Raw genomic sequence first — 11,311 nt, 5'->3', positions numbered from 1 at the left:
CCAATGTACCTCGGTGAAATAGAGCACATCTCCATATTCTGACTCTATTTCCTCTAAAGAAAAGCATGGAACCTCCTATGCTTTAAGCCCCTGGATCTGATTTGGTTGATGTATTTCACAACAACAGACATCACATTGTCACATGGCAGGCATTTACTGCAAAGGGCCTGCTGATGGATAATGCAGTGAAGAGCAATGGCCTTCTCTACACCCTCCTCTTCAAGATTTTTTTTTTTGAACAAGTGTCACCAGTCCATTTTTCCTCCCTGTCATCGATGGCACTCCATTGGTTATTATTCCAACAAACCTCTTCCATGGCTAAACCTGCATTCTCAATGGCATCACACAGATGCCGAAATATCTCATTAGCAATAGTCTGGCCATACATTGGAATTATTGTGTCAATTCAAAATTGCGATCAAGACCACGGACATAAATTGTGAGCTGTGCAGTGTCTGTTATATCTGTGCCCTACTCAAGAGTAACTGAGTATGCATCAAAACATTTGGCTTTCTCACACAGTTGATGATAAATGTCACTTGACATGTCAGAAATGCGCTCTGCCACAGTGTTGGCAGAAAGGCTGATTTTGCTAAACTGACCTTTCTTTTCTGGACAGATAAAACTTGCAGCCTGTAACATGCATTTTTTTTTAACAAACTCTCCTTCTGTGAATGGTTTCCCTGCCTTAGCCATCATCTCACTAACCATGTAACTAGCTTTGACTGATGCAACATTCTCTTTGGTTGCTTTCTTGAAGAAATCTTGTTGCCTCATTAGACATGCTTTAAGACTGGCAACCCGCTTGGCTCTCTCATTTCCTTGATATTTTGCACATTCCTCAGCATGTTCAGTTGAATAATGGCATTTCAAGTTGTATTCCTTGTGCACTGCAACTTTCTCTGAGCAAATAAGACATGTGGGGATGCCCCTGTGCTCAACAAAGAAATACTGTCTCCCACTTTTCCTGAAATTGTCTGTGCTCGTAATCAATCTTTCTCTTCACTGCAGGCTTTGATGAAGTCATGACAAAATCTAATTCTGTAATAAACTTCTCTCCCTTCTCTCCCTTAGGCCTCTGCTAATGCAAAGGACAGTGAGCAGGGGCAGCGGAAATGACGTCTGCGCTAGGCGCAAAGTATTCGCTATCGCTTACCAAATATTAGCAGTAAAAAATCGCATTAGTAAGAAAAAAATCGTATTAAACATTTTTTTCTTACTAATTTTTTTCTTACTAGTGCAATTTTTGTTTTGTTTTGTTTTGTTTTGTTTTGTTTTGTTTTGGGGCCACACCCGGCGGTGCTCAGGGGTTACTCCTGGCTGTCTGCTCAGAAATAGCTCCTGGCAGGCACAGGGGACCATATGGGACACCGGGATTCGAACCAACCACCTTTGGTCCTGGATTGGCAGCTCGCAAGGCAAACACCACTGTGCTATCTCTCCGGGCCCACTAGTGCGATTTTTTACTGCGAATATTTGGTAAGCGAATAATCGTGAATACTGCGATATTTGAAGGCCGGCCTCGGGCCACAAAATGTTGTACGGAGGGCCACAAACTGCCCGCGGGCCGCGAGTTTGAGACCCCTGATCAAAGGGTTGGACAACCTAGTAGGCCTAGAGCCTAGAGCTGGTCTTATGCCAAAATACTTCAGGAGTGAGGGCTCCCTGATTTTAGGCCAAAGGTTTTTTTCTTCCAATTTCTCCCATAATTTGTTGTGCCTTCTGCAAACAACAACTGCCACACACACACTTCTTTCTTTTTTAGTGCATCTATTATCTTTAACAAAAATAGAGCATACTAAAGCTTCTGCTATTTTGTATTAATGACTTTATTGGTGATACAATAATTTTCAAGAATATAACTGCTAATGAACTCTCCTTTTCTTTTTCCAATTCTCTTTTTTTATATTTTCTATTTTCTTTGTATTATTTGATGACCGTTTTTCTGTCACCCTGAAACAAATGTATTATGATCAGTTATGTCACCTATGATACATTTTCTTTAAATAAATTTATTTAAAAAAAACTATCAGCTTTTTCCATATCTTTGTCTTATACATTTCACAACACTTGTTCAATCATTTATGTACATTTCAGAAGCTGAGAGGGAGCATATACAATTTTCTGAAAAAGGATACTTGACAAAATTTGGTAACCAACAAGAAAACACCTACCATTCTCTGTTTCTAGCAGAGACTACAATTCCTTTTTTTTTTTTAAGAGTAAGTGAGCAAGGTATAAGTAAGCTCAATCTTCACTTTTCATAGTGGAAGCAAAAATAGTTATTTTTACAAATTGAGCATGGATAAATAACAAATTCTAAGGAGATAAATACCCATGAATTGGGTCTCTATTCAAAACCAGGTTTGTGAAAGAGGGATGTTCAGGGATGTGCTCTTTACCAACACAGCTTCTCTCTCAATACTCTTTCTATGCTAGTGCTTAGACAAATATTTCAAATAAAGTATCTGTGGTGATAAATTTAAATTATTGCTCACTTTCATAACACCACTACAAGGCATGCAGGAGGAGTTCAATAATAATTTGTTAATGAATTGATGAAATGTCTCAACTAAGAGCAATAATTTGATGAGTGCCCAGCTGTGCTGAAATGCTGAATCCCTGGGTTTTCTTATAGATGAGATGATGTGGAAAGATCCATATACCCTACATCCTAAGATTGAATCTAGTAGTTTTAAAAGCTTTTTTTTACTTCTTTTTATCTTCTTTTAACTAATGTAATTCTGATATCCAAAGAATTTTTCTGAAGGTTGGGAGATTTGTATAGTGATTAGGGTACATACTTAGCAAGTATCTGATAAGGATCAATTTCCAATACCACATGATCTCCCTAGCATGATTTGTTGTATTTATGGAGGCCACTAACACCACAAAGTTGGCTCAAATAATCCCCTATTCTAAAAGGCCCAAGCAAAATGTCCTAGGACCCTTTCATTGAGCCATCCGGGTTGACTAAGAAACATCTATGGGCCCAAAGTCTTCATGAACACTGCTTGGCAGGTCAAAGAAAAGGAAGCTAGGTTTCGATTAGTATATTAGTTCTGGAATGAATAAAATATTATAAATATTTCTACCTCAATTTTAAAAGTTATGAATGGCATCTTTGGGTCTGGTGAGAGAGCGCAGTGGTCTGGAGTACATGCTCTGTGTGACTCTTTAAATATTTTTGGAGGGGAGGGCACACCCAATCATATTCAGTGTTTACTCCTGGCTCTGTGCTTAGGGATCACACTTGTAGGGGCTTTGGAGACCATCCATAATTCCCAGGATCAAACCCAGGTCATTTTCATGCAAGAACAATCACTTTAACCATTGTACTGTCATTGCAGTCCTGGGGTGCATGCTTAGTATGCATAAGCCCCAGGTTCCAATTCCTAGGACTGACAGGTATGGCTCAGAAACAAAGAGCAACTTTTATGGCTGATCAGGTCACAGTGTCTCATAGAGTAAATCCCTTGACTGGCTCTGGTTCTAGACCAATTGCCAGCAGATTGGCACTCAAAGCTGTCAACATGGTGCATCTACCCATATGGAGTTGTTTTTCGGGGGGCAGGGTGTTTTAAATATAAAGATTCTCACTAGGAGCTATAACTTTGCCTGGAAATATTTCTGATAAATCAAGTGTCTCAGGTCTCCAAGAGATAATAGACAAGTCATTTCATTTAATATCCTTTGCCCAAAACTATTGCTCGTAGACACAGGCCTGGGAACTTTCTCAAAGGGCAATTTTTCTGAGGATTTCCTATGAAAAACTTTTGGATGATAATGGGATCATCTAAAGTGCAGTAGGACAATTCCTCTGAGGAACAGTCCTGACAGTCAGTTCCTTAGTTTTCCCTTTCTTATTCGAGAAGTGCTTCAAGTTAGTCTGCTAATATAGAAATTTTGCAGTCTATATTGAATAGGAGCTATCTAACTATTTTTAAAACTACACAAAGTGGTTATAAAAACATTTTGCAATGGTGTGATGAGTCCTGATACAGTCCCACAAGATTTGGATAAAATTGTACTGTGAAAAATCACTGAAATGTTCAACATATGTACATTGGATTAGTTGTTTAAAAAAGTAGAGAACCCTCAGGAATATCCTCTCAACTAGAGAGCCTCATCTGGTCATGAGGCTTCACCAACCAAAAAAAATCATGATGTGCACCAGCTTGGCCAGAGGTTTTGATTCTCTCAGGTTCACCCTAAAGAGACAAACACAGTATGATCTTCTTTAAGCAACTCAGGTGAGGGGTAGTTGTCAGGGGCCCAAGACTTCCTGGAAGCTTATCTGTTGCAAGAGTCTCTGTCATCAGGGGTAGTTGTTTTGGTTTGGTTTAGTTTAGGGTTTTTTGTTTTTTTTTTTTGCGGGGAGGGGGGACAGGAGCAGGGCATATACTTCCAAAGGTGCTTAGAAATTTTTTCTATGTGAAGGACTAAGGATGCATTGTTACTAAGACTCTGGTGCCAGGGATTACCCAGGTAATCCCACCAGTGTTCAAAGGATACCAAGACTACACCTAGAACTATTCAAGGATCTTTAGGACTCTATCTAGTGATGCTCAGGGGATCATGTAGTATCTGGTATGGAACAGTGTCAACCACCTACAATATATGTGCTTTAACCTCCATTCTATTTTCCTGGAGATTGTATCAGGGGACTTCTGTTCACACTCTTCCCCTATTCTTGTCCCCAACTCATTCAAAGCTGCTTGAAGGACCTGGGGTGGTAGCATCCAAGCTTGAGTAAGGGCAAATCTATGGATCAAAGAATACATTACAGTGCATTTATTGTAGTGACCAATCAAAGAGTGATTTTGATGGTCCCCCTCGATGGGAAAAAAAAATCTAGTAGCTAGCACACAAAACCTTACCACATGTGTAAACTTGGTACACCCAATACTCATTTCTCAAACTTCCACTGTAATAGTTGAATATCTGCCCCCTGATTATTTACAAAGTGGGAGTTTCCAGAATAAAACTATTTGATTAAATTTTTCTGTGATGCCATAACACACAAATAATTAGCCCCTTAAATAGTTCATGCAATCAATGATGTCCAGACTGGAAAAGACTAAACAAGAGAGGATAGGGTCCTGCCTCGGTGTCTTAAGTCAACATAATCCACAAACAAATAGATCCAGGCAGGTATAGAACCCAGAGCTCATACACAGAAGGCAAGTGCTCTGTCAATGAGCTCTGAAGTGCTTTTGTTTATATGCCATCCTTATTTTTAAGGTTCTAAAATTAAAATATTATGAAATACCACCATAGCACTGATGTGAAGACAACTGCAAACATGATCTCAGAGGTAACAGTTTTGCCATTCAAGGGATGTATGCCAACAACAATGTGATATCTCACAATTGATCCGTACTGAAGGCATGCTTCCCTGGGTGAGAGGAAAATGAGTCATTTGAATTCTCACATTCTCTTTTCATCTGTACTTCCTGAAGGCTCTCTGAGTCACAAAAAAAGAGTATCCAGTAAATATTTGGGGCTGGGGGGTTCACAATTATTATTGTTTCCACAACACTGGAATGAAGACGCCACTTCCAAGAACTGGTAGCCATTTAATTTTAGTGAGGTGATGGAAGCACAGAAGGAGAGATGGTTGCGTAAGTCAAGAGGGTCTGCATGATTGTGAAGTCAGCCATTTGTCACTATAATTTTTAGAGGGGCTGTTTTGTATCATTTTCACTACAATAATGAGTCATATATGGAAGACTCCATAGTGATCCTCTGTTTTATTATTGCAAAACTTGGCAAGAAGATGCTGGGACTAGTTCTATAGTCAGATATCCCTGCACTCAAACCCCCAAAGTCTTAAATATCCTGCCTGGCTTCCTCCTTCAGGGGCATGGGGCTGTAGTGGGTCTGCCTCACCACCAGAGGGTACCCTGTCGTCACTTTTCTGCCTCCTTCCTATTCTAGACAGATCTGTTTCAAGTGGATGGCACAAATTAAAACTAAGTTACTTGGCTTTGGGGAGGGGATCGTTTTTTATTTAGTTTTTTGGTTGTTTTGAGGTTTTGGTTGTTTTTGGGGGAGTTTTTGCGTATGTATTTGGTTTGTAGTATTTTTTTTTAAGAATACTCCCCTGGGATGACGTCAGACTTTTACTATATGTAATTATCTTGCTTTGGACAATGTCTAGTGACCCATGCTACTGTGAATCCAAGCAGAAGAATAACTCTCTGAACACTGTGCTTTCATATGTACAGCTGTTATTGTTTTTAAAATATTAATTTTAAAACAACACATTTTCAAATCTTCACTATGATAAAATGCAGGGGATAACAGCGAATCTCCTAGGGCCCAATAAGTCCATAGCTCTGGCAAGGTCATTGCTAAAGATCCATTCCAAGGACCCTATCCCTGCCAACTTCCTCACAGCACTTGAGGTTTTCCCAATCGCTGCTATTTCCAGCAAGAAGAGACTGGTTAAAGTCAGCTGAGGTCACAGAGAGTTTTCAACTGTATTATCTGAGTGAACAGGTTCCTGTGACTAAACTAAGTTGTAAGTTGGGCACCTGTAACTCAGTCCATGACTATGAACCTACGTTTCTGTGAATAAAAATACCCTGGTTCATCAAATGGGGTAAGTTTCCCTGTCAGTCTCATCAGTTTCTCTCCAAAGCCATCCTTTTAAATCACAGCAGCATCCACCAAGTTTCTGTGTTCCTACATTGTCCTTTTAAGATTTTACATTTCATGCATGATCTCAATGGCATCTCACTCTCAAAAGTGAGGTAAGTCCAGAAGGGAATAATGAACCTTTCTAATGTTTCCAAGCAAAGTAAGTTGGTCTGTTCTGTATTCCCATGTGTTCATGCTGTCATTCTACATTTTCATATTGATTTATTATAGATGTAATTGTAAATATTCCTTTACAAAGTTTTTGGTTTATGGGCTCATCTTACACAGGTACTGATCTACTTCACTTTATATTATTTGTTTTTTTATTTTTGGAGGGGACACCTACAAAATAGTGCTCAAGGGACCTGTGGTTACTCCCAGCAAACCTCATACACCTGGCCAAAAAGTTCAACAATAGTACCCAGGGATGCTGAGTGCTGGGCACATTGCCACTTGGTCTCAGAGTACTAGGACCAAGATAATCAACAGGGCTATTCCCAGCAATTCTTAAAAGCAACCAGAGTTATAACTGGTGGTACTTGGGGGACCATATTATGCCAGGAGTTGAACTGACGTCCCTGTACATATAAGGCATGCAACCCTAACCACTGAGCTTACTTCTTGTCCAAAAACAACTCTACTTTATTTATTTATTTATTTATTTATTTAGACTTTTGGGCCACACCCGGTGGCACACAGAAGTTACTCCTGACTCTGTGCTCAGAAATCACTCCTGACATATTCATAGGACCATGTGGAATGCCGGGAATAGAACCTGGGTCTGTCCCTGGCTGGCTGCATGCAAAGCAAATGCTCTACTGCTGTGCTATCTAGCACTCCAGCCCCCCAAAACATGTCTGCTTTTGGGGCCAGAGAGATAGCATGGAGGTAGGGCATTTGTCTTGCATGCAGAAGGACGGTGGTTCGAATCCTGGGACAGTGGTTAGAATCCCAGCATCCCATATGGTACCCCAAGCCTGCCAGGAGTGATTTCTGAGCATAGAACCAGGAGTAACCCCTGAGTGCTGCCAGGTGTGACCCAAAAACAAACAAAAAAATCTGCTTTAAATAGATTTCTATATAATACTTTGTGGTATTAAATATAGTATTTAATAAGTGTATGTTTGTCTTAATAACACTGTCCATTTGATGAATAAAGTCAATAAAATTAAAGTCACCCAGAGAGTGAAATAGAAGACCTGTAGCATGTACTTACTTGGAGTGAGTAAAGAAAGCACATGGACATACAAGTATAATTTAAGCAGAGGGATAACAGTTGAGCATGTGTGTTGATTTCTGCCTCTAAAACAAGCATCCTGATCAATGCAAAGGGGAAAGCAACCATACTGAATGGATTGTAAGCCTGGATTCCCATCCAATGACCTGAAGTTTCCTGAAACCTTTCTGGTTTCAAGGTGTTTTTTTTTGTTTTGTTTTGTTTTGTTTTGTTTTGTTTTTTTTAAGAGAGTTTTCCTCAATGGTACTCAGAGGTCCAGAAACCACTTCCCACAAGCCCAGCGGTATTGGGACCACAATGATTGCCCCAGCAGTGCTGGGGAATGCAGTGTCTGATATCAAACTCTAAACCTTGCACCAGCAAGGCCATTTTCCAGCCCTTTGAATACCCTCTCAGCCCTGGGTTTCAGTTCTAACTAACTCAAGTTGAGCAGTTTGGAGGATTAGGTCTATCAAGGCTTACATCACTCTCACACTGCAGGTCCTAGCTTGTCATTATTCTCAAGGGGAGATGCATGATTTATGTTTGCACACAAACTAACATGGGTCACACCAGGAGAAACAAAGCCTATCCTAGCACCTCAAATGCAATCAAGGTCAAAAGAGCAGTTCAGATCAGACACAATCTGAGAGATCTGAGAGGAAGAGAGTTTGGAGAGTTTAAAGGGCTTTGTGCAAGTGGCCTAGAGTTGAGCCTAAAAGTAGAGAATGGAAATGGGAGTAACCGGAGAGGGAGGTGGATGAATGCAGTGAGAAGACAATAGTGTCAGGAAACTGGAGAACAGTTTTCCCAGGGCCCATGCTTTTCTGTGAAAGGGAAGCTTGCACATTTTCCCCCAAGCTTGTATACATTTTTAAAGACTTGTCTCCAGAATGTCTTTTCCTTGCTTCTGAGCCAACCCACATTCTGATTCCATTGACTGCAGAAACCCCAACATGAAGAAAGTTTGAGTCTGTTGTACCATCTAGAGTGTTCTGAACCTTTAGTTTATGGTTAAAATAGTAACTTAGCCTGTATCTAAGCTATTGTTTGTCACTTTGAAAGTGACAAATATGGTTTAATTAGGGTTAAAATATTAAGTTATCCCGTATCTGAGCCCTTGTTTGTCACAATAAAAAAAAAGTTCAAGAAAGTTCTGTGAGAACAAGAAAGTCTGTTTTGCCCGCTGTTTAAACACTAGAATACGATGGTCCAACAGGCTAATAGATAAAAATTAGAAAAACAGGAATATACTTGCTTAGATATGGCTGGAGCAACTTTCCATGTCCTAGAGACTTTGCCTCAGCAGTTTAGCCCCAAGTCAAGTGAGGACATAAGTGACAGGTGCAATTCGCCCTGGTTATGAATCTGACCTCACCACTCTCGCCGGCGCCTGTGGTTCGAGAAATGTGACCATGCAGTTTCATCAGTCCTGCCTGTCTTGAAAGCTTCAGACAGCCAGGACCCTCCCTGTTTCCTCTTCATCACAAAGAAAGATCAACTTCTTCCCAAATGAACATCGTCTAAGGATCTTCAGCCTCTTTTCTATCATCATCAAATGCACAGTTTTATACAAGCTACCTCCTCACCTCCAGTCAGGCTCTATCCTGATTAATTTGTCTGTGCCTTTCAAGCCTACCCCTTCAGTCCTTGGAGCTATTTCCAGGGGGACTATAAATTGCCTAATGTTAATAGGGGGGCTGCTGCTGTCTTGGGCAAAAAAATGTGGTTTATTAGAATCAGAAGTGGCAGTACTACCAGGACCATACCCAAAGCTGTTTGGGAGCCTCCATGGCTGTAGACAGAGATGCTTAGGACTATAGAGTGGACTCTTGGAATTAAAGCAGGGCTGAGCACACACACACACACACACACACACACACACACACACACACACACACACACACACTCTCTTATCAGGAAGCTGATGAGATAGTACAGAAGTTAAATAGATCTAAGTTAGATAGATCTAACTATCTAAGTTAGATAGTAACTTCTCCTCAGCTTGCTGATTCATTTTTTAAAGTCATTCTTAAAAAAATTTTTTTTGGTCTCAGAATGAATGAGTGAGCTCTTGAAGAAGTCACAGCTAATATCCCATATAAGAGTTTCACTCTAAAGAGTCAGGCAGAGATAGAACAGTGGTTAAGGTACTTGCCTTGTTTGTCACTGACTCAAATTTGATCCACAGCTTCACATATGGTCCCCTGAGCAATGCCAGAAGCAGTCATTGAGCATAGAGTCAGGAGTAATCCCTGAGCACCATCAGGTGTGGTTCAAAACCTCCAAAAAGTAAAAATATAAAATAAACAGTAACAGGGGCCAGGCGGTGGTGCTAGAGGTAAGGTGCTTGCCTTGCCTGCGCTAGCCTTGGATGGACATCGGTTCGATCCCCCGGTTTCCCATATGGTCCCCCAAGCCAGGAGCGACTTCTGAGCGCATAGCCAGGAGTAACCCCTGAGCGTCACCGGGTGTGGCCCAAAAACCAAAAAAAATAAAATGAATAAACAGTAACAGACACAAGAAAAGATACAGCCATAAAAATTACTACTACATGGAGGAACCTGGAGGGTATCATGTTGAATGAAGTTAAGCAGAGGGAGAAAGGCTAATACGGAATGATCTATTTCATATCGGAATATAAAGAAGCAATGGGGGGATGACAAATGCCTAAAGAACATAATAAGGAACAGGATAACTGATATTCAGTAGAAAACATGACACTTGAGGGGACTGGTAGCGCAGGGAGGGACAATATGGTGGAGAAAAGCATTCAATTTGGAGGAAGTGGTGGTGCTGAAAGGTAGTAAAGTATTATGTATAAAACCCTATCACTAACAGTTCTGTAAATCACAGTGCAAAAACTTATTTTAAAAAATCCTGTCTATGTGAGGATTAATGGGAGGCAAATGGTGGCATGAGCTTATTGAACACTGATGAATGGATCAGTGTTGAAATAATGATGCTAAAATATAATCATAAGTAACTTGCAATTTCATGGTGACAAGATACAAAAAAAGAAATCAATTTAAAAGAGTAAAGTTCTTTTTGTTTGTTTTGTTTTGTTTTAAAAATATGGAACGCTTCACGAATTTGCATGTCATCCTTGCACAGGGGCCAATCTAATCTTCTCTGTATCATTCCAATTTTAGTATATGTGCTGCCGAAGCGAGCACTAAAAGAGTAAAGTTCTTTATCATCACACAGAGTATGGATATTCACCACGCTCAGGACATTCTGCTAAATCTCCTTCTGAATCTTCCCAGCCTCTCTCCGTGTGAGTATAAATCGCTCATTGCATTGACAGTGAAATCCAAATCACTGATTACATCTTGAATTGATATGACCAATCTGAGTTCTAAGTCCAAACCACCACTCTTGAACCCAAGCTCTAAGCTCGTTCCCTTTCATATATTTTTTAATCTAGGCTACCAGTTAAATATCACTGTA

At 40.3% G+C, this 11,311-nt stretch overlaps 1 non-coding gene across 1 annotated transcript; it reads right to left on the bottom strand.

Annotated features, from left to right (window-relative positions):
• Window positions 1-10,930: 10,930 nt before the first annotated feature.
• LOC126010610 (U6 spliceosomal RNA) lies at window positions 10,931-11,037 on the bottom strand. The gene has a single exon (XR_007496630.1). It is a non-coding gene; the product is annotated as a U6 spliceosomal RNA (small nuclear RNA).
• Between the last annotated feature and the right edge of the window lie 274 nt (window positions 11,038-11,311).

This window comes from Suncus etruscus, chromosome 5 (genome assembly GCF_024139225.1).
Source record: "Suncus etruscus isolate mSunEtr1 chromosome 5, mSunEtr1.pri.cur, whole genome shotgun sequence".
Lineage (NCBI taxonomy): Eukaryota > Metazoa > Chordata > Mammalia > Eulipotyphla > Soricidae > Suncus > Suncus etruscus.
The sequence above is the reverse complement of the archived record's forward strand: the minus strand, read 5'-3'. Positions and strand labels throughout refer to the sequence as shown.